This window comes from Drosophila ananassae, chromosome XL (assembly GCF_017639315.1).
Source record: "Drosophila ananassae strain 14024-0371.13 chromosome XL, ASM1763931v2, whole genome shotgun sequence".
Classification (NCBI taxonomy): domain Eukaryota; kingdom Metazoa; phylum Arthropoda; class Insecta; order Diptera; family Drosophilidae; genus Drosophila; species Drosophila ananassae.
Window position 1 is genome coordinate 10049377 of NC_057931.1, and position 24202 is coordinate 10073578.

The 24202-nt window shown below is 40.9% G+C and overlaps 1 long non-coding RNA gene and 2 other non-coding genes across 3 annotated transcripts; 2 read left to right on the forward strand and 1 right to left on the reverse strand.

The window, feature by feature from the left end:
* Window positions 1-807: 807 nt before the first annotated feature.
* Window positions 808-878, reverse strand: Trnag-gcc. Its single transcript has one exon. It is a non-coding gene; the product is annotated as a tRNA-Gly (tRNA).
* Window positions 879-1009: 131 nt separating this feature from the next.
* Trnav-aac lies at window positions 1010-1082 on the forward strand. The gene has a single exon. It is a non-coding gene; the product is annotated as a tRNA-Val (tRNA).
* A 6232-nt stretch (window positions 1083-7314) lies between these two features.
* LOC116655365 lies at window positions 7315-8568 on the forward strand. The gene is made up of 3 exons (XR_004310480.2): window positions 7315-7666; window positions 7723-7755; window positions 7818-8568. It is a non-coding gene; the product is annotated as an uncharacterized LOC116655365 (long non-coding RNA).
* The last annotated feature ends 15634 nt before the right edge of the window (window positions 8569-24202 follow it).

The following is a 24202-nucleotide window of genomic DNA, read 5'->3' on the forward strand; positions in this document are numbered from 1 at the left end:
ATCCGATCCTCAAGCGGAGTGTCTTAAACGATTTCTGGATCGATTTCCCACTAATCTGCATCAAAACCTGAAAAGAAATTTTCGGATCCCATTTTTCGAAATTTTTCCCATGGACCCCCTTCAAAAATCGTGAAAATCGTGGGGAGCGCTATTTTGACCCTTGCGATGGCCATATCTCGGCCAATTCGCATCCGATCCTCAAGCGGAGTGTCTTAAACGATTTCTGGATCGATTTCCCACCAATCTGCATAAACACCTGAAAAGAAAATTTCAGATCCCATTTTTCGAAATTTTTCCCATGGACCCCCTTCAAAAATCGTAAAAATCGTGGGGAGTGCTATTTTGGCCCTTGCGATGGCCATATCTCGGCCAATTCGCATCCGATCCTCAAGCGGAGTATCTTAAACGATTTCTGGATCGATTTCCCACCAATCTGCATCAAAACCTGATTTCGGATCCCATTTTTCCAAATTTTTTCGATTCAAAGTCATGGGATTCAAGTCAAAGACTTGTGTTTAGTAGCTTTATCTTATCAAAAGAAACTGTTTAGATTTAAAAATACCTCATTCTATTTATAAAACATATATGTATGTACATATATAGACTTTCAAGAATATAGAAATAGAAAGTATATTACAATATTATTGATAAGTTCTTAGTGGAAGAATATTAATATAAATACTATTACTAATATAAAAGTCTATAAATAAATAGTAAATATGAACGAAATAGAATTGAGGAAATCTTTAGAAAAGAACATTGTAATTGTTTACTTTTAATAATGACAGAAAAAAGCAAAAAGTAATTTGCATCGGCCGGGAATCGAACCCGGGCCGCCCGCGTGGCAGGCGAGCATTCTACCACTGAACCACCGATGCTTGTTGGGGAGCAGCGCCCAATCAGCATGTATACGCACCGTTGGCCGTTGCCCCCCTTTCGAATGGCTCCAGTCTCCACCCCTCCCGCTGGCCCCACTCTTGACAGCAGCTGAGACGGCAGCGATCAAGTCGTTTCCGTGGTGTAGCGGTTATCACATCTGCCTAACACGCAGAAGGCCCCCGGTTCGATCCCGGGCGGAAACAGACAGCGTTTCTTTTTGATTTTTCTTATATTTTTATATTTGTTTTTATTTATTTATTTATTTCTTTTATCTCTGAGAAAGCCAAATCCACGAATTGGCTTTCCGCCAAAAAAAACAACAATGTTTAATTAATCAAAGGGCTGAGGTTGCCTTTTGTTTGCTTGTTAATTGAAAACAATTAAGTTTGTCTGCGCGGTTTCTTTACTTGTTTTTTTTTATTTTATTCTTGTTCTTTTTCCCGTTTTTTATTTTTAACCCTTTTTTGTAAAAAACGCACTTTTGCCTTTGCCACATGCATCCTGCTGTTGCAGCATTACTTTGATTTTATTTTATTTTTGTTCGGTGGAAGTTTTCTTTTGGGCAGCACATGGCTCTGGCATGGGCAGACAAATTCCTTGGCATTATTCGATATCCCCCCCCCGAGTGGGTGGAGTGGGTGGTTGGGTGGGTGCGACAACAAACTCGGCAACAACAAATTAATACAAATAGCCTGCAGTGGTCTGGGCCATAGATTACACTTTTTTACAGACAGATTCGCACTTGGCCAGCCTTTTATATATATATTTTTGTTCTTTTTTTTCTAGGGCAGCTGGACTGGTTATTCCCGGCTAGACGCCTTCAGTTCCCCGTCATCTGCAGCTATCATAGCCGGCCCTGCCAGCCTCCTTAGAAAGTTTCGTCCTTTTTTTTCACCCCACCCAGGCCCCTGGATTTTTTTTGTTCCTGCGAGTCCTGTGAACTAATGCGCTTTAAGTATGCGGACAGTGGAGCTCTGGCGGAGTAGTAAATTATTTATTGGCATATTTGGCTTTTGAATCGAACACTTGCACATTCAGGGCGAAAAGTGAAAAAGTTTTAATAGAATTTCTTGTTTGATATCCTTTTTTTTGTCCTTCCTCACTTCAGAATACGGATCCCAATCATCTTGAATTCCCCAACACATTCGAGGCTTTAGTTACATTGTGTCCAGGACTTTGTCTGTTGGTTGGCTCCTTTTTTTCACACTTGGTGTTTTGCTATTATTATCCTTGAAGTGGTGTCCTTTTTGGAGGGACAGGACAGGAAAAAGGAGATAGGGATGGCTTTAGTTTCTATACTTGATTATTAATTATTATTTAAAATATTATTAGTTTGGTATATAAATATATATTTCTTCCATTCTATATACTATTTAATTCCTTCATAAATATTTATTTTATTTTTTGAAACTCTAATTAATCTAATTAAATTATTAGTAAAGCCTTTTAAAAATCCAGGACAGGAGTCAGGAGAGGCTGTATATTCTTTATTATTTATTTAGAAAATATCATTAGTTTGGAATATCTATTACTTCCACTCCATATACTTCTTAATCCCTTCATAATTATTTTTTTTTGCAACTCTAATTAATACCCCTTAATCCAATTACATAATTAGTAAAGCTAAACTGCAGAAAAGCCAATAAAATGGCGCGGGGAGTGCGTGTGCGATGATAAAAGCGAGTGCAGTTGCAGAAATCAGTGGGATTTCGTGTTCGAATTATGTTTGTCAAACATTTGATTTGATTTGTACGGAGAATTCGTTCGTTACTGGTATTTTACTGGGTGGAGGGTGGTGGTGGGGACTGCCAAAATATGGCGTTAAAATTATTTTCATTGCAAAATTTACACATGCATAATTAATTAGTATCAAAAATTTAATACTCACACTTTGTATCTGCTTAAATATTTACACTTCGTGCCAAATTTGTATGCAAATCGCTTTCCTACAGACTGACAATAACGACCACCCACGCACCCCCACACACACACACTCTTAGAATCAGACACACACACTCGGGCATTGGCAGTCACACCGACTCTGGCACCCATCTGAGCTCACACACACACTCGAACCCGATGGTCTGACAATTAAAAAAGCTTACAGCCAAGGATATAGATATAGGACTTGGATCTTGGTTAAAGGATCTTCTGGGAAGTGCTTGAAGAATAAAAATTAAATCATAAAAATATATAGTTTTCCTTTTTCTTATTATAATAGATTATAATAATAGATCAGTTTTCATTATAACATTTATTCTTAGTTGAAAGGATTAAAGTAAAGCTTGTATTATTCACAAAAGAAAAGAAAATCCTAATAATGAAATATTTAAAATTATTTTTAGGATAAAGAAAAATAAAGTTTCTTTAAAACAAAAATGGTTTCAAAGGTTCTACTTTTTTTGAAATCTATTACAAAGTATAAATAAATTCTATAGTTTCTTTATCATTTTTTTTAGCTTCTAAAGTTTATATTAAATCTTTTTTATATTCTTTTGAATCATTATTTTTTAAATATTTCTTAGATCTACGAGAAAACTAATCGAGTTCCTAGTAATCTCCCCACCACTGTGGTCCGCCAGTGTCGGGCAAACAGAATTGAAAACGGGTTGCCTGCCGCTGGCGTTCCTGTCGCTCTCGTCGTCCTGGCTATCCTGGGTATCCTGCCCAGGGGGCAAGGAATTTGGTGGAGTGGCTGGGGCAGGGTGGTGGTAGTATGGGCGATTGGACCTGGGCTATGGACCTGATGGCGGGACGGGACGGGATGGGTCGGCTCGGACGGACGACTGAGGAGGAGTGGAGGGCTGGTAGCTGCTGGCGTTGATTGTTGTTTTTGAAAACCCTTTTGGTGTTTGCATTTAACGAACAGGGCCACAACGACACAGCAATAGAGCCAATATAACGTGGCCAACGATGGGGAGGGGGGTCTGGGAGAGAGAGTCCTGGCAGCCGGGCTACCAGGATACTCAACGGGATGATGGGTTTGGTTTTTGGGTTTGGACTGGACTGAGTCGGTATGCCGTGCGGAGGATGGAGGTGGAGTCTGAGAGTGGGAGGCGTACTGTGAAGCTAATAAAAGGCTCGTTACAATGAAAACAAATCAAATCGCTGGCCAAGCCATCATCCATCCAGACAACCAAAGTAAATCCAAACGAGAATGAAACAGGACTAACGAATGTGCCGCCTCCATTGCCGTTGCCACCAAACAGGAAGTACTTTGAATTTCCGGTGTCATTCGTTGAGAGGCCCTTTCCCTTACACTAGAGTACTACTAGTACTATATAGTACATATACATTACTTGCCGAAAATCCTTCTAAATGGTCCTGGTAATTGATTACAGCAGGATGGGAGGATGCGAGGATGCGAGGAGGAGGTTCTCGTCCTCGTGCCCACTTTGAAATGCCATTAAAATGTATTTACAAACGCAAATTGATAGTGATTTTGGGTGGTTTTTGGTGGGATCCTGCGGGTCCTGCTTCCTGGTTTGGCTTGTGGCTAACAGGATGCGTTGTCCTTTGTCCTTTGTCCACTGTCCAGAGTCGCGGTCAAAGTGTTGATGTTGCAGCTTAGCCATCGATTTGTCAGGACACGCGGCCGGCCAATACCTGTTCCAGAACTAGTTGTGTTATCTGGGCCCCCTGGCATTGGCTTTCCCCTCCTTGTTACAGGGCGGGGGAAAAAATACAGGATAAACCAGGAATAAAGCTGTCAACGCACCTAATTGTTGGCCATTGTCCTAGGAATCCTTGGAGTTTATGGCCTTTGGATTTGTGAATTTGTGGAATGAAACCGCAATCAGTTGAGAGCGACAGCACAGTGACAAGTTTAACTGCAATTACTTTCAAATGAACTTCGCTTGAAATGCAATTTCAGGCATGTGTCTAATGTATGCAAACAATCCGAATAGCGGGGGGATGGAGGACACAAGGACACAAGGACACAAGGACACACAAGGATACACAAGGCAGAGGACAATGCTAAATCAATATGCAAAAGAAGGCAAATGCCTGACGAGCCAACTCGGTAAACAAGGAGCGTGACAAAGTGATAAAGTGTCGACACACTGGCTAAGAAAACAAGGACATCAAGGATATGGGGATGGCTAGGGGACTATGGGGGTACCCATGGCAAAGTGAGCAATAAACATACGCGATTAAATTCATTATGAACACTCGAACAGAACACAATGCGAATGCGAAATGACAACCTGATTGCAGGCATGATTCAAGTTTGAGTTCGAGTTCCAGTTTGAGGATGTGCGCCGCAGGATAAATTCATTTCTATCAGAGTCCTGGCCGTAGTCACAGTCCCACATCAATTTGACATTGTTTTGCTTCTGGTCTGGATTGGATTGGATTGGAAATGGTATTGGTATTGGTATCGGTATTGGAAACTGGAGGATGATGATGTCCCCTCGCTGGGGACACGTTCGTGACTTGTGCGCCTTTGGCGGTTGTTGCTTTTTCTAATTGTGATATGGAGTGTGTGGGTGTTTGCCTTTCTAATTGCATTGCCTTCAAGACTTTCTTCCGATGTCTAATTGGTCTAATAAGAGCAGCGCCCCAAAATTAACCATTTGCATAATGTGTCCTGGCGAGGCTGTCGGGCGAGGTGGCGAGTCGGCGAGTCGGCGAGGCGAAAGGATAATTGCTGTCACAAACAGGGTATCGACCATAAACCATGCCCCTCGCAAATGTGCGAATTTCCACCACATTTCGCCATTTCGTCCGCTTGTCCGCTAACCATTGTCCGTTGTCCGTGTCCGTTGTCAGCTCGTGCCCGTTGGTTTTAGTCAATTTTGGTTTGTCGTCTGCAGGCTCTCCGGGCTGGTTTTCCGGAAGTCCTGGCCCTACAACCTGTTGGCCAAAATCCACTTTGTAAATGGCCCAAATATGTGTGTTGTATTCGCTTTTTTTTTTTAAGCCAGTAACTGCTGCAAGGATCCGATAAGCTAATGAAAAAGTCCTCTTCATAAATAACTCGCAACTCACATGCGTGGAATGTCTATTTGGAGCGAGTCCTTTTTAGGGTTTACAGCAACAGGAAGCAGTTCACTCACTGGCCCAACAAACTGCAGTCTATACCACACTCTAGACGCAGTCTTGTCAAGCGCCTTTTTTTCTTCTTCTTTTTTCTAGAAGCACCCTTAGTCCATAGTCCTTCGTCCTTGCAAGCAAGTGCTTGGGTGGTTGTTTCATGGCCCAGTGTTCTAGAAGGAGGTGTTGCTCGTGTCGTTATCATTAATTTGCAGGCTGCTTTTTGCAATAATTTACAAGATATTTCTTCGGCGCCTCCATGCCTAAGTTGGAGGTCCTTTTAGTCCTTACACACTCGGCTCCTTTCTGGCTTTCTTTCTTTTTGCGTTTTTGGGTTGTGAGTTGTCAGGAAGACAAATTTTCTGCGAAGGAAACAAATTTTGGAGCAAAAAGCGACCCATATTTCCGAGGGGGAACTGTTACTGTAAGGACACGTCTATAAGGACACGTTTAGTGCAATTAACTGGCAAATACGATCAGGTGGAGAATTTATTCCTAAATCTGAGTCCAAATCGGATTGCCAGACGATGAGAGTGCAGCTGCCGGAGTTCCCCAGGAGTAAGGGCCAAACAATTATGGCACCTGACGTCCTCAGATAGCAGACCAAGGACTGGACATATGGACGGCAGGACAACTGGGCTGCAGGACAATCCAGGACATTCAGGAGTGTGCTTTTCGTATTACTTATCGACGCTGGGACGATGCCGTGCATTGATTATTGTTGCCTTTTAGCAGTTTTAACTAAAACACAAACGGAATGGCCAGAATGGCCAGGACGGCCAAATGGCCAGCTGCCAGCTGCCCCGAATCTGGCCAGGATTCAGCCAGAACCTGGACCAGGACCCCCTCTATTTGTTTGCATACATTGATTGAATTTGTTCACGCCATTAAATTTGCAAATTGCTATCGGAAATTTTGCATAAACTGCAGTGTAAGATTTTACCTCAAAATATGCACGAGTCCTGCATTCTGTCCTTAATGCTTATGGAGTGGCAGAGTGGCAGAGTGTCCTGTGTGTCCAAGGACAAGGCCAGGGCCAGACACTATGTCCTTTGGTCCTTTCGGTCATTAACTATTCATACGGCAGAATAGCAAAACAGAAGCCCCCGCCACTTGATGACACATTTGATTCCGGGCTGTCGTTGTTGTCTGGATTGGAAGAGGATTCCGAGGAGGATATGGGGGATTCCAGTGGATACACTGGCCATCCTATGGCTGGCCATCCTGGGCTTATGAATGGTAATTGCCAAAACAGCCAGCTGTCAACTGGCTTGGCAACAGATACAGATACAGATTCGGGGATCAGACCCTGTTGACCTTGTTGGAAAGCATTTAACAAACGTAAATACTGTTTAAGCCTCTTCTGAGGCTTTGTAGTGTGTGGATTTCCAACAGGGCACGCATGCGAAGAGCGGTCATAAGATAGACATAGAAAAGCTTAAAAGCTTATCACCGAATATCATTGATCTGCGGTCACCTTGGATAAGTGAACGAAACATCACGCGATTCTTATCTATGTTTTTGCATATCGAGATAAGAGTGCCGTTATGTAAAAGCTTTTTCTCTAGCATAGTTAGGGCTAGATTTGCATAGGAGAGCTTTGACATTATTTGACGAGCTTGAAAGCAATACGGCTGCAATTGTAAGCCAAGTTTAATAAATATTTAAATTGTGCTGAAAATTAAATAAAATCAAATCCCAGACGAATAATCGGGATTCATTTAATAAGTGTTTAGTTATTTTATGCCAGGTATGTTATAAATTCAGTGCAGTGCAGTTTTTTCATGAATTTATTACCCCCCCCAGTGCCACGTGCCAGTGCGGCTAGTACCAAATTATGTAAGCGGCTAGCACCAGATTTTTTTTGTAATCGGCTAGTACCAGATTATGTAATTGGCTAGCACCCTATTATGCAACCGGCTATCTGGAGGCCGAAATGGATGAAATATGGGAATTATCTAGTGCAGAGATTCGACGCGGGATCGCAATCTTTTGATAATTATTTTTGGATTCGACGACAAGCCCCCTTTTCGCTACACGGAGAGAAAACTCCGGCGAATTATTTATAAATTTGTAACTATAAGAAGTGCAATTATGTGAATATTGGCCTGCTGAATTTTATTCAAAGCTCAAATCCCTTTTGTTAATTATCCCTTTTGTTAATTATGAAATTATTCTGCGGAAAGAAAGAATATTGTATCTTAATTCGAATTTTGCACACCCTTCAGTTTTTTAAAATAATTAATATCTTAATATCCGTTGTTATTTTATTAAATATATATAGATTTATGTAAATATATATATAAGTGATGTGAAAATATAAGGAAAGAATTTAGATTGAATTAAATAATGATAACTTTGCGATAATATTCGAGCATGGCCAGGCTAATTTATTGTTATATTTAAATTAATAATTGTAAACATCTCTAGCTATTCCTGTCCTTGAGCTCAACGGCGGCGAACATCGGTGAGTGAATATCCCTAAATTAAATTTTAATAGTTTTGCGAAGCAAACAGTAAATTTTAGCAAGGCATGAATTGGATAATTTTGGATTAATAATAATTTTAACTAATGAAATCGCAAATTTTATAATTCCTAATTTAATTACTACATTAATCCCAAACGTAGTTAAACTGATTTATTAAATTTAACCTAATATTTTTAATTCTCTTCTATATATATCTAAATATAAATTTATATATACATATATTTTAATATGAATTCTAATGAAATTATATAAAGTAGCTGTTAAGGAGAAATTTTATAATGAAATAGAAATACCCGACTGGGAAAAATGAATCAAGTTTGCTCCAATTTAAATTTGAGTATTAGGAACTCCATGAAGGCTTAAGGCATTACAGATCCGCCACCGAAACTTCAAATAGCCATGCTGGAACCACAATAGGTATCACATAGGATTGTGATATGGGGCGAATCAAACGTCGTAGATCTCGCCAAGGTCGGGTGGGTTAAGAAAAGGGTATAATGAACATCTAATACCCTACAACTGATCAAAGTCATTCTCTCTCTCTTTCTTCTGAGCCTGTTTGCCTTTTAGGTGATTTGTTTCCTTAGTTTTCTTTTGGATTTGAGTCAGTAGGACAATCATCCGGGTTTTCGTTATTAATTTGCATCTAGTTAGTGCACTTAAATTTATTTTGATGATGTGTAGTATGGATACGTGAAAAGAACCACCCCCATCCGTCGAGCTTAGTCTAAGACCACAAGAAGTGCACGCCCTTCACTCCCATCCATACGTCCCCAAGGTATATCCTCTGGACCTTGCAGTAGATCTTGCAATTTGGTTCTGTTTAACTACAGCCCGTACACCCCCACGTTAGAAGTTGGCTAACAACGTAGGGAGTTCGAACCACACCCACACATTACAAAATTGGCGCCCAAACGGTGAGGCCTGGTTAGAGTTATCTAGTCAGTTTCCTTTTTTTTCATATCGTCTCTTGTGGAACTGCAAGACGCTAGAGTTTTTTTTGGCATCTTGACCCATTAGACAATGATATATCGTAGTAGTATTTTTTTTAGTAAAACCTATTAGATCTGTTTCACTTGAATTTCGATGGAATTCACCAACTGTTCGTCTTTAGGAATTGCGATTGCAGTTCAGCAGCTTGGACTGATCGACCAGAGCGACTCTTGTGTGTAACTTGACTTCTCCAAGTTGAATAATTTCAGATTTATCAGGTCCGAATAATAGATTCTGGTTAGGAATCGCAAGACGCTGAAAGAGTTTTAGCTCTTGACCTTCTGGATGTACATATTATCGGAAGTTTTACGAGTCAGTAATTTTTTTTAGTGTATCCCCAAACAGTATCAGAGAAAGAGAGATTTGATCAGTAAAGTGTTTCAGCACATTTCGGATTTCCGAAAAGCGCTATACGAATTTTGGTGGCGGATTGGTTTTGTTTTTTTTATTTTTTTTTGATTTTTTTTATTTGGCGTATTTTTAATTTTGGAGTTTTTATAAAATTTTTTTTTATATATTGAATAGATAATTTGATATTTTACCATGGCAGTACGACACAGCTTAGAGAATCCAGCAGAAGGCGTAGGAGAGCAGGAAACTATTTGTTCCACTTGTCGCGAACCTACGAGTTTAAACGATATGTTGGCTACGACTCCCTGTAATCATAAATTTCATTACAGCTGTTTAATGCCACTTTTACAAGTAAAATCAATTTGTCCCGTATGCAGCAGTAGTTGCTCAGTGAACCGACTATCCCTTACTAACAATAACGTAACGGTTGAAATAAACGAGGCAGAGGCCTTAGGAGAAATGTTAGATCCCAGTCTTGAACCAATTAGAGCTAATCCATATAACAGAGGGAAAGGTGCTATAGCAAGAAAAGGGGTACAGACAAGGTCTATGCAACGTAAGGGACAGTCAAGTGACTCATACCTCGAGAGCGACAACCATCGAGAAGGATTAGGCAGAACCGAAATAACGGATTTAGTACAATCATGTATACAAGCTCAACAAAACAACATGTTGCAGAATATATCCCAAATTATTAACTCATCGATAGAACAAGCTCTAAAAAGCAAAATGACTTCCCTTAATATCGGGTCAACAGAACAGGATCAAAGGTCACCTAGCGTTCCCCGATGCTTTGACGATTACCAATCGCAATTACCACCCATTCAGAGAAATATCAGTCATCATAGTGAGACATCAGCCGGAAATTCTAGAACGTCCAGTATTTCCCCCGAAAAAGTCGCTAGCATTATACAAGGCTGGCGGATTAAATTCGACGGTGCGCGAAACGGCATGCAAGTCGAAGACTTCCTATATCGTATTCGCTCCCTTACAGCACAAAATTTAGGAGGCGACCATCAACTTTTGTGTGATCATTTATACTTGTTGTTCGCAGGAAAGGCGAATGAATGGTTTTGGAAGTTTCATCGTTCTCGTCCTAATTTCTCTTGGCAAACCTTCCAACAGGAATTTCGAGAAAAATTTCAGGAAGTGGACTCCGATATGGACATTTGGGACTTGATCAATGTTAGACGACAGTCAGAACACGAACCATTCGAAGAATACCAGTTCGCTGTAGAAACTTTGTTAGGTAGACTAAAGATTCCCATATCCGAACAATCTACCGTACGAATTCTTATCAGAAATGCAAAGATATCGTTACGTTACGAGTTGATGCATTTAGGTATTAACACCATTGCTAGATTACGTGAAGAAATTCGTACTCACGAGCAATTTCAAAAGCACGTCAAGGCCCAATCCTTGAAACCGAAGATACCAAATCGTTCCGTTTCAGAATTATTTGGCACTTCAGCAGATGAACTAGAAATGGAAGTAGACGAAATCCATAAGAGGAAGATGGTTTGCTGGAATTGTCAGAAGCCAGGTCATAGGTTCGACGATTGTATGGAGGTCCGATCAGTATTTTGTTATGGCTGCGGAGCCAAAGATGTTTATAAGCCAAAATGCTCTCGGTGTAACCCGTCGGAAAACCGTCAGCGGGATGCGCAGAACACCACCTATCTGACGCATCCTTAAAATCCAAACCAATAGTTAAAGGAAATTATTCTCAAACGGAATTTACAACACCTATTCCAGAGAATAACAAAGTTCAGGAAGAGGCAGAGCCCCTTTGCGCAGTCACCGAACATCACTCATTCGTACCTCTACACCTTCGATGGAAAAGGTACAATGAAGCAAAGTGTCGCATATTCGGATACCCGAAGACGACGGCCAAACTGAAACCAAGACGTTCAACCTCTCGGTTGAAGTTATTTTGGAAAAACGTTACCAATACCAGGAAAAAGTTAGTTTCCTCTATATTTTTTAACTCCGATGATAGGTTGTATACCGATATTAGTATAGGAGAAAGAAACTATGTTGCATTACTAGATTCGGGAGCATCAGTAAGTTGCTTAGGCGGAAAAGCAGCTACCGAAATCATGAGCAATCACCAACTTAAAAAATGTTCGGGAAATATCCGAACAGCCAATAATAATAAATGTCCCGTGGTAGGGAAATATGTGACTAATATTTCTTACCGTGACAAAATAAGACCTATTGAATTTTATGTTATCCCAACATTAAGTCAGGATGTTTATTTAGGCATTGATTTCTGGAAAAGCTTCAACTTAATCAACCACCTAATTAGCCCTAAGGTTGCAGAATTAGATACTGAGAGAGATGAACAAAAGGGAAGCCCAAAAATACACCTTTTGTCACCTGATCAACAAAGCAACCTTGATAAGGTCATCAGTAAATTTCCATCTTTTGATAGGGAAGGCTTGGGTCGTACCCATCTCATGGAGCACGTCATCGAGGTAGGCGAAGCAAAGCCAGTAAAGCAGAGACATTGGCCTATATCCCCTGCAATTGAAAAATTAATGTTTGAGGAAGTAGATAGGATGTTGGAATTAGGTATCATAGAGGAATCGAAAAGCCCATGGAGTAGTAACAGTGTCATTGTAAAACGAGGAGAAAAGATTCGTCTTTGCCTCGATTCCAGAGTGGTTAATAAGGTAACTATAAAGGACGCCTATCCACTACCACATATTGACGGAATTCTCAGCCGTTTACCACCAGCACGTTACATAACCGGCTTAGACATGAAGCACGCTTTTTGGCAGATCCCTCTGGAACAAAACTCTCGGCAGTACACCGCGTTCACAGTTCCGAACAGGCCTTTATACCAATATAAAGTAATGCCTTTTGGTCTGTGCAATGCACCTCAGACACTTTGTAGATTAATGGACCTTGTGATCCCGGCTCACTTTCGTACAAGAGTTTTTGTTTACTTAGACGATCTTCTTATCTTATCGGAAGACTTTGAGTCGCACATGCAGCTTCTTCAAGAAGTGGCTGTATGTCTTAGGAAAGCCAATTTGACAATAAACGTCGCTAAGTCTAACTTTTGCATGCGAGAAGTAAAATATTTAGGATTCATCATTGGATATGGTCAGCTTAAAACAGACAACGAGAAAATAATAGCTATCAATGAATTCCCCGTTCCCACTTCCGTCAAGCAACTGCGACGATTTTTAGGTTTAACAGGATGGTATAGACGCTTTGTGGACAATTATGCAACTGTTAGTTTTCCGTTAACTCAGTTGCTACGGAAAAATAGACAATTAGAATGGACCCAGGAGGCAGATAAAGCATTTGCTGAGTTGAAAGGAAAGTTAACATCAGCACCGATACTGCACACTCCCGATTTTTCTAGACCCTTCATACTACTGTGCGATGCAAGTATATATGGAGTGGGATGTGTCTTGGCACAAGCCAATGCTAACGGCGACGAAATGCCGATTGCCTATATGTCCGAGAAACTGACAAAAGCGCAGCGCAATTACACAGTGACCGAACTAGAGTGCTTGGCAGTTGTCAGAGGTGTGAAGAAATTTAGAGCGTATATTGAAGGTCTAGAGTTTACAGTAGTCACTGATCATGCATCATTGAAGTGGCTAATGGAACAGAAAGATTTGACAGGTCGCGTGGGTCGATGGGCGGTCAAGTTACAGCCTTTTGCAAAGCAGATGAAAATTGAGCATAGGCGTGGAACTCTAAACGTAGTAGCTGACACTCTTTCCCGTCAACAAGAACCAGCGGTATCTGAAATCAAAGACTTCGGTCCATTGATAGATTTGACCTCAGTTGAATTTAAATCAGCAGAATACACGGATCTGATTGAAAACATCCAACGGAATCAGTCTAAGCTACCAGATCTCAAGATTATGGATAATTTTGTTTATAAAAGAGTAGAGCAGGCCACTGGTGACGTTGTCCAAGAAATGAATTCATGGAAATTATGGGTACCTTCAAACTTAAGGCAAGAGGCTTTATACAGATCACATGTCCCCCCAGACGCAGCTCATTGCGGCATTGGAAAAATGGTAGCAAATCTAAAAAGATTTTTTTTTTGGCCAGGAATGGTTTCGCAAATTCGGGATTACGTTTTGAAGTGTTCCGTATGTCGCACAACGAAAAGCCCAAACGTAGTGTTGAAACCTCCGATGGGAAAGCCGTTAACGTCAGATAGGCCCTTTCAAAAATTGTACATGGATTTATTAGGCCCGTATCCCAGATCCAAAAGTGGGAATATCGGCATACTAGTCATAGTAGATCATTATACTAAGTTCCATTTTTTACATCCGATCAAGAAGTTTACTTCGAGCCGGATTTGTGAATTTCTCGAAACTTCAGTATTTTATACCTTCGGTGTTCCTGAGACGATTTTAACCGATAATGGCTCACAGTTCCGATCGGCCGAGTTCAAGTCATTTCTGACCCGGTTCGGAACCAAGCATATTTGTACAGCGATCTATTCGCCCCAGGCTAACGCAAGCGAACGCCTAAATAGGTCAGTTCTCGCCGCAATACGCGCATACATTGGCACCGATCATTCCAATTGGGATAGACATCTGCCGGAGATAAGCGGAGCCCTTAGAGCCAATATCCATCAAAGTACTAGATTTTCGCCTTATTTCATGACCTTTGGTCAGAATATGGTCCTTCACGGGAAAGACTACGAACTGCTGAGAAACTTGAATCTTTTAAAAGACAATACGGAAATACAGCGTACCGACGCCTTGCAGTGTATTCGAAATAAAGCTAAGAATAATATATCTTTGGCTCATGAAATAAACGCTAAGGTTTATAATTTAAGGACTAGATCAGTAGAATTTAAAAATGGTGAAGAAGTCCTTGCTCGCAATTTCGCACAAAGTAATGCCAGCAAGAAGTTTAACGCTAAATTAGCACCTCTCTTTATTAAAGCTAAAGTGAAAAAGAAAGTAGGACGTTCTTATTATGAACTGGTAAATGAATCAGGGAAAATTTTAGGAACCTACCACTTAAAGGACATTCAAGTAATAAAATAAAATAAAATATTAGTAGATATTAGTGATTTCAGTTAATGACCCCTGCTAATAAGATTTTTGGAGCATTAACTGTGGTGTAGTGTGTGGATTTCCAACAGGGCACGCATGCGAAGAGCGGTCATAAGATAGACATAGAAAAGCTTAAAAGCTTATCACCGAATATCATTGATCTGCGGTCACCTTGGATAAGTGAACGAAACATCACGCGATTCTTATCTATGTTTTTGCATATCGAGATAAGAGTGCCGTTATGTAAAAGCTTTTTCTCTAGCATAGTTAGGGCTAGATTTGCATAGGAGAGCTTTGACATTATTTGACGAGCTTGAAAGCAATACGGCTGCAATTGTAAGCCAAGTTTAATAAATATTTAAATTGTGCTGAAAATTAAATAAAATCAAATCCCAGACGAATAATCGGGATTCATTTAATAAGTGTTTAGTTATTTTATGCCAGGTATGTTATAAATTCAGTGCAGTGCAGTTTTTTCATGAATTTATTACCCCCCCCAGTGCCACGTGCCAGTGCGGCTAGTACCAAATTATGTAAGCGGCTAGCACCAGATTTTTTTTGTAATCGGCTAGTACCAGATTATGTAATTGGCTAGCACCCTATTATGCAACCGGCTATCTGGAGGCCGAAATGGATGAAATATGGGAATTATCTAGTGCAGAGATTCGACGCGGGATCGCAATCTTTTGATAATTATTTTTGGATTCGACGACAAGCCCCCTTTTCGCTACACGGAGAGAAAACTCCGGCGAATTATTTATAAATTTGTAACTATAAGAAGTGCAATTATGTGAATATTGGCCTGCTGAATTTTATTCAAAGCTCAAATCCCTTTTGTTAATTATCCCTTTTGTTAATTATGAAATTATTCTGCGGAAAGAAAGAATATTGTATCTTAATTCGAATTTTGCACACCCTTCAGTTTTTTAAAATAATTAATATCTTAATATCCGTTGTTATTTTATTAAATATATATAGATTTATGTAAATATATATATAAGTGATGTGAAAATATAAGGAAAGAATTTAGATTGAATTAAATAATGATAACTTTGCGATAATATTCGAGCATGGCCAGGCTAATTTATTGTTATATTTAAATTAATAATTGTAAACATCTCTAGCTATTCCTGTCCTTGAGCTCAACGGCGGCGAACATCGGTGAGTGAATATCCCTAAATTAAATTTTAATAGTTTTGCGAAGCAAACAGTAAATTTTAGCAAGGCATGAATTGGATAATTTTGGATTAATAATAATTTTAACTAATGAAATCGCAAATTTTATAATTCCTAATTTAATTACTACATTAATCCCAAACGTAGTTAAACTGATTTATTAAATTTAACCTAATATTTTTAATTCTCTTCTATATATATCTAAATATAAATTTATATATACATATATTTTAATATGAATTCTAATGAAATTATATAAAGTAGCTGTTAAGGAGAAATTTTATAATGAAATAGAAATACCCGACTGGGAAAAATGAATCAAGTTTGCTCCAATTTAAATTTGAGTATTAGGAACTCCATGAAGGCTTAAGGCATTACAGATCCGCCACCGAAACTTCAAATAGCCATGCTGGAACCACAATAGGTATCACATAGGATTGTGATATGGGGCGAATCAAACGTCGTAGATCTCGCCAAGGTCGGGTGGGTTAAGAAAAGGGTATAATGAACATCTAATACCCTACAACTGATCAAAGTCATTCTCTCTCTCTTTCTTCTGAGCCTGTTTGCCTTTTAGGTGATTTGTTTCCTTAGTTTTCTTTTGGATTTGAGTCAGTAGGACAATCATCCGGGTTTTCGTTATTAATTTGCATCTAGTTAGTGCACTTAAATTTATTTTGATGATGTGTAGTATGGATACGTGAAAAGAACCACCCCCATCCGTCGAGCTTAGTCTAAGACCACAAGAAGTGCACGCCCTTCACTCCCATCCATACGTCCCCAAGGTATATCCTCTGGACCTTGCAGTAGATCTTGCAATTTGGTTCTGTTTAACTACAGCCCGTACACCCCCACGTTAGAAGTTGGCTAACAACGTAGGGAGTTCGAACCACACCCACACATTACAGCTTCTGAGGCTTCTGAGGGGGGGAGTAGCTTTCAGAGGCGGAAAGAAATGAAAACTGGAAATTATCCGTCCCGCGAGAAAAGTTGAGTTGTGTTACCAAAGCTGCCAAGGGGATCCAGTGGCCTGGATCGGGAAATCCGGAACAGTGCGCTTAAAGACTGAAGTTCGAGTTGAAAAATCAGAATGGGGATGATCAGGTGAAGGACGAAGGACGAAGGCAATATTTTTACATTACACACCTCAACCGCCCCCTGAACTGCCTCTCAAATTTATGATAAAAGTTGTGTCCTTGCGGGAACGGAAGGAAACTTTCCTTATATCTCATTTCCACAGAGAGGGCGAGCGAGCGAGAGTCCAGCCTTGAAAGGTCAGTAATGATGGGGAGGGGGGAATGGAATGTGTGGAGTGCGATCGAGTTCACTAATCTAGGTTTCATTCGCAGATCCTTTGCAGGCCGTGTCCTGGTTGTGGGCTCTCATCATTCCTCATCCTGTTGGCCGGATTGCATTCCCAGCAAATTACTTTTCCGCTCGACTAGAGCCCCGTAATGAGCATAATCCTAATTATCTTTGCCATTCATCTGCGGCAGGACGAGTCCTAGTGTGTCCTCTGCTTGCTGTTGTCCTTCTCCCTGTCATCTCCATAACTATTTGTGGAGCTACCATTGCCCACCCAGGACCTGTCTTCTGTATCCTTCATACTGCATCCTCCATACACTCATGGCTTAATTGCATTTTTTCTTATTTTTTATTTTTTTTTTGCCTTTCCACGGATGATTGAATTTGGAAATGCGCTTCGAGGCTGTCGAATGCACTTCGGCATCCTGCCGCGGTGGAGGAGGTCCTTGAAATTACATTAGCAAGGGGCTTACCTTATTATAAAGGCAGTCATAGATGCTCCTTTTTCCAGGATACTCCAGAGGTGGCTCTTTCGGTTTTAAGGCTTAAAATGGGTCTGGCCTGGTCTCTTCTTAAATTTAATTCAAGTATTTACGACATAAGGACATTAGAGTTATTTAAACTTTGCCATACAAGTCGTACTACCCTTAACCCATGCCCAGAAATCAAAAGCCGACAGACAGCACGTTCGAATAAGTTTTTGGGGCCAAGCCAGGTTGGATGTGGGTGCGGAATAACTCCATATACATAGAGATGGATGACGGGATGGCTGGATGACTGGATGGCTGGATGACTGGGATGAGAAGGAGTCACAAACGCCACAAAATGGCTTATTATAATTTCCAAAATAAACTAAACTGTTGGCTCTCGGTTGCCCGCCGCCTCTCTCTGTGTGTGTCTAAAAGTGAAAATAATATTGTAGTTGAAATATCAACATTGACGTGAATGGGTGGAAGTGGGAGTGGCAGCTCCCGCCTCTGGCCGCTTCTCTGGCCACTTGAATCCCGAAAGCGAAAACGAAAAAGGGTTCGACTCCCCCAGCGAGTGAGTGGTCCATTTCCATGTTTTTTTTTTCCCCATTTTTTTGGATTGTCGTGTCTGGCAGACAGTCAGGGGCATTCAACATAAGCATATTAGGTGGGTCGATGGGTGGATGGCTCGATGGCTCGATGGGTGACTGGATGGGTGATGCTCTATGGGTGGGTTGACACTAAAACGTGACGTTGAATCCAATGCGATGCTCAAGCGTGTGAAAATACCAGAAAGACGTGTTGCTATCAAATGGTTTGAATGCCGGCATCGCAACGCTCGGCGCGTGTGCTCTTGGCCGCCAAGCGTATTTATGGCCCATACTCGTAAGTTAACAGACAGCGGAAGTGATACATCAAGGACATACACGAACACACACAAACACACACCACACACACACAGGCGTACATCGGGTGCCTCTCACAATATTTGGTCCATTTTGGAACGTGTGGCGGAAACGTCCGTTAGCGATTCGTCTTTTCCACGTTTTGAATTAATCCTTCAGTTACTTAACTAACAGTTTGCCTTGCAACGAGTCCTGGACAAGTCCTGGCCAACATCCGACTGCCTGGTATTGGTTTTAAATTCTTGCCAACATCGTTTATGATCGCTTATTTTTTTTTAGAGCCTCCTTTGACATCCTGTCATCTGTCTATCCCGGTTAAAGGGGGCGTTGAGGTCCTGGATCCTGGGTCCTTAGTCCTTGATCCTGGCTTGTTGTTTCAATTGCTTAACCTTGCCGCCACTTGTCACTGGCAGATGACCGAGCTGGCCCTTTCTTTTTTTTTGGCTTCACGCTTCATACAATATCAAGATTAGCGCCTAATGTGGGGTTAGTACACTTGAAAAAATTACAGAAAAATCTTTAGATAATCCTTTAAGGATATATGTTAAAGAGCCTCTCAACCAGCACTTTTCAGAGATTGATTTTTGGTTTGAAACCTTAAAAAAGCTTGTATCTTCTAGTGCTCCGATTTTTTTTTCAAGTGCATGTCCTGTTTGCTGCTCCATCCTCGAGCCATCATAGCCTCACTTGTCCTTTTGTGCTACACATGGGGGCGTTGGACCCAAAAAGTTGTTGCCATTGCTCCTGGCAATGTTTTGGCAAAGGCTGGAGGACGGTGGAGAGGATGGTGAGGTGGTGGAGTCCTCCCAGCAAAAGGCAAAATAAATTACCACTCGGTGTTGTTCGGGCTCATCCTCTATAAAAGTGGGGGAGCAGGTCCAGGTCCAGGTCCAGGTCCTTCTGCCCCAGGACTATGGAGCTACGGTCATTGTCGTCAACAAACATTTTGACACTTGCTCCGTAACCATAAAAGTCAGTCAGTGTTGGGGCTTAGCCAACTTTAAATACCTTTGGACAGATTAAAAGTCTCGTTAACCAAAATGTTTGTAGCTCCTAGAGTGTTAGTATGGGTGTGTGTGTGTGTGTATTAGTGTGTGTAGTGGTAGTGGTAGTGTGTGTTATTTGTGTTTGTATGGGTAACCGTGTGCGAAAACTATCGCCATGCATAAATTGCTTATGGAAATGGTTTTTAGCCCTCTGGGCTCTGATCCTCTTGGCTCTCGTTTTTTGGGATTTTGTGGCCACTTTTGGCAGCAAGTTCAGTCCGGCCAAGTCCTGGCGCGTCCTGGCGAGTCCTGCTGGGAAAACCATATTGAAAAATTACCGAGCATTATACTTGAGGGTCACTTTTAATTACTTTCAAGAAGGTCAACATTAATGAGTGTCATGCCATGTTGCATGTGTGGCATATTGATCAAAACTGGTGGGGACTGTGCCGGAAATTAAAGTAAAAAACTTTTCACATTTGTCGCCCATTTTGTGGCTTAGACATTTGCAACTTTGGTCCTTTTGTGTTGTTTTTGAATTTGCATTTTGTCACTTTTCTTAACTAACTTGTTTGTTTTTCGGTTTAAAGTTTAAACTTTATATATTTTTTGTATTTTTTTGTTAATGTTTAAAGGTTTGAAAATGCAAATGACTTTAATGATTTGTCTAAAAGTTGTGGACTTGTTGGGTCCTTTCTGTTTTCCTCTCATAAGTATGCTATGTATTTTTTTTATCGAAAAAGGACATGCCATCGTTTGAAGCTCTAACGGGGCGTGAAACAAGGGCTCCTGATTTAAAATGTTCACACTCTTAAATCACATCATTTATCGCCATCCCCCAAACACACACACACATCCCCAACATCCTGCCAAAGGATAATAATTTATGCGCGTTAAATTCTAACCGATTGACTTGTCCATGGGCAGGTCCTGAATGTCCTGAATTGGCATTGTTGCACAATTGCCATTTTTGTTGTCAAGAGGCGGTTGTTATTGTAATTTAATAAGCGGCTAATTGTTGTTAATCAATTGTTTAACAGTTTGCAACATGTTGTTATTGTTGGTCGGCCGCGTAAATTATTTGCATTATTTTTTATTGGCCGGCTAAATGTTGCCTTTGCTTCTTACGCCTGTTGTTTTTGGACGCATTTTAATTGCAATTGTTATTGCAGTTGCTGTTGCTGCTGCTGCTGCTGCTGCAATTGCCGTTGATGTTGCATTTGTATTTGTCATTGTCTTTGTTTTTTGTATTGTTGTTGCGATTCATTGTTGCTGCTGTTGCATCTGTTGTTGCCCCAACGTTGGGTGTATTTTGCGGTTATTGCTGCTGCTCCCCCGGCAAAGGGCCAGCCTATAAAGTGGTGGGCGTGGTTGCAGCACAGCTCTGAAATTGCTGTTGCAGTTGCAGCTTCAGCCGCCGCCGCCGCCGCCGCAATTATTCTGTTGCTTTATTGTCTGTTATAATTAAATCATTTGATTTCATTGTTTGGATTTAACATTTGTATGTCGCCACGCATACCTACGCATATAAATAGTTCAGATGGCACAGTAGAGAGTCCTTCTAAAGGACATATACTTACAAAACTCTTTGCTGTTATTAGTTCTTGGAGTGACTTTCTTAAAGGCAAGTACTTTATGGAATATCTCCATCTTATTCCTAAATATCTATCCATTATCCCTCTTACTGAACCTCCACTATTTTATTTTTTTTAGAGAAGTATGAGCTTTACGAATTAAACTTTCACTATCTGGCTTTGCAGCACTAATTGAATTTTTTAGTATCCCCCAAAAAATCTGGGTGTGGGTCCTTGGAGCTCCCTCTCTCTCGCAGTGTGTATGATTATTTGCTGACACCGAGCCAGTAGCTGGATCAGAAATTGGTAATTACTTATTAAAGAACTCATAAATGTTAATACCATATCGATATGCACAGAATTTATTTAGTCCTTGGAGTCCTGACAGCAGAGAAAAAAAAAATAAAACAAAAAATCCAATCAAGAGTAACAACGAAATGGCGCGTAATTTGTTGATGAAAAATTCGCAGGTTCTTCCAGGAAACAAAGTTGCCTGTCAGTGGCCCAGTCCTGGCATTTACTTTACACTCTAATGAAATAACAGGCCCATCCGAATCCTTGGGATCCATGGGGCTCGCTTATCTCGGAGCGATAACAATCCATCTTTTTTCCCGTCTAGGAAACAGCAACAGCAACGTGTCCTTTTCAAGGATAGGGCCAGAGCCGAGAGGTAACCCAAAAATTTATTTATACAAGCAAATGAAGCAGTCGTCTAAAGCCGGATGAGGCTCGTCCTTGTTCTCGTCCTGTCCGAGGAGACATGAGTTACCGTTGCCAAATTAAACATCACCAGCATAAAATTTATGAAGCCAGACATTAAGTCTTCCTGGTCCCGCAAGGAGCATATTTTCTTTAGCCATCCTTGGGTATCCTGCCAGCCAGCCTGCCAGCCTGCCTTGTTTCTCCCTCCCTATGTGTGTGTGTGTGTTTTGTTTAAAACGAATTAAGGACATTACATTTTTACCGGCACTAATTCCTACACACACACTGATGCTTATCCTGTCTACAAATTAGACCATGTCCGTGTCTGATCCTCTCCCGGGATCATCATATGCCGGTGGAGGCTTTTGTTCATCTCGCAGCAGTCCTTGGGTGTCAATGGGTCAAGTGGTGCTCCATCTCCTATCTCCCAGCTGTGTTGGCCAGGACCTACCAGGACCTGACATGGCCACTGAAGCCACAATGCTTAACGTAATTACAAGTAGTTTTACGGTTGAGCTCCAGGCAACACAACACCCGGAGAACCCAGAGAGACGGCTCCCAGCCTTTTACGAAAATTTTTGGGGCAAGGAACCGCAAGGACCCAAAGACCGAAAAGAGAGCACAAGGACAAAGGAAACGGCAGGAGCTGGAACAGGAACAGGAACAGGAGCAGCAGTAGCGCGAGAACAATGGAAATTACGAGTTTCAATTTGTAGAAAAATTTATTATATCCATTAAGTAAATGGGTTTCGAACAATCTGGAGAGGCAGGCTGGCTGGCTGGATGGCTGACTCCGGCGAAGATGCCAACCTATGACTCATTTACTTTGCCCCACAACAACAACAACAACAACAACAACAACAAGAGGAGTAACAAAAAGTAAAGAAATTGCCGGCCAGGCCATGTCCTGTTGGTCCTTGCATGTAAACATCAGGTTTCTTGGGCGAAGACAACGCAGCCAGCCAACAACGCAAAATGTCAAAATTTTTGAATTGTCCTGGCTGCAGCTGTGTCGTCGCCCAACCACAAGGACTCCCTTCCTGTGCCACTAAGCCCCCCTGTCATCTACGCCCCTGGAAGGGAGTGAATCATAGACCGCAATATAAACTTTTATGTTTGGCTTATTTGTTTTGTTTTCTCTGTTTTCTACTGCGATTTCTACTGCTTTTTTTGTGTTATACTCTACAAGAGGGTTTCTTAGTTTTTAGAGAGGGATTGGTTTGTTTTTTATTCCTTAAAAAGTGTAGAAATATTTTAGATTTTGACTAAAGAAAAAATATGTAGACCTTATTCCAATAGTATCCTTTTCCGTGTAGAAAAATATGAATATCTCGGGTAATAGTGGACAGATTTGGAAATTTTATACCTTCCCAGTCTTGGAACTTCGAGTAGAATCATTTTCAATAAAAAACTGGCAATACAATTTTTGACACATTTTTTGAACATTTTCCATCATGATTTTTGCCAAAAAATTGACCATTTTTTTTTTTGGATGAACTTTTCGAAATTTTGATGCAGATCGACGGGGAATAGTTTTCTGATTAATAAATGGTATTCCGATTTAGAATCGCTTTTGAAATAGTTCAGATATTCATTAAAAACTTAGTAAAAAGTTAGGATGTTGGGCCAATTATAAAATTTTAATTTTAAACCAGAACTGGCATAAAAAAACTTCTTGAAAAGTGTGTCTGATATTCTACTTCCCTCTGACTTCCCCAACCTTTCAACTTTTATTTATTTGTAGTGTTTGTTTTTTTTTTATTGGTGTTGCTGACTTCCGTTTCCTTTTGGCTTTGGCTTTGCTTTTGGGGGTAACTCCTTGATGGCTTTGTCCGCCAACCTGGCCCTCAGAGCCAGTGTCCTTCTGGAGGCGACATGTTAATACGTTTTGTGGCCGGGCTTTTAATCAGTTATTTTTCGGATGATCCACCGCATGTCCTGTTCCCGTATTGTCCTGCCAGTGGCACTGTGGCATCGTCTCGATTTGATAGATGTACGACCCCTAATTGCAGTCGAATGGGGGCATGCCACATTCCGTGTGGCAGGGGTGGAACCGTGCCCGTGCCACTCGCAGAGGCAGACAGAACTCGTAAAGCTTTATCGATACATCTGCACAATTTAATTTAACCGCAACTTTATTACTTTTCGCCGTCGATGCAGTCGTGAGAACAACACTATGGAGCCAAGGACTAAGGACCAAGGACTAAGGATAACGGCTTTGTAGTCCAAGTCATCCGTAGTGCTGTGTTTGATCTCTCTAGCCCCGGCTCATTAATATGCACGGCAACAGAAT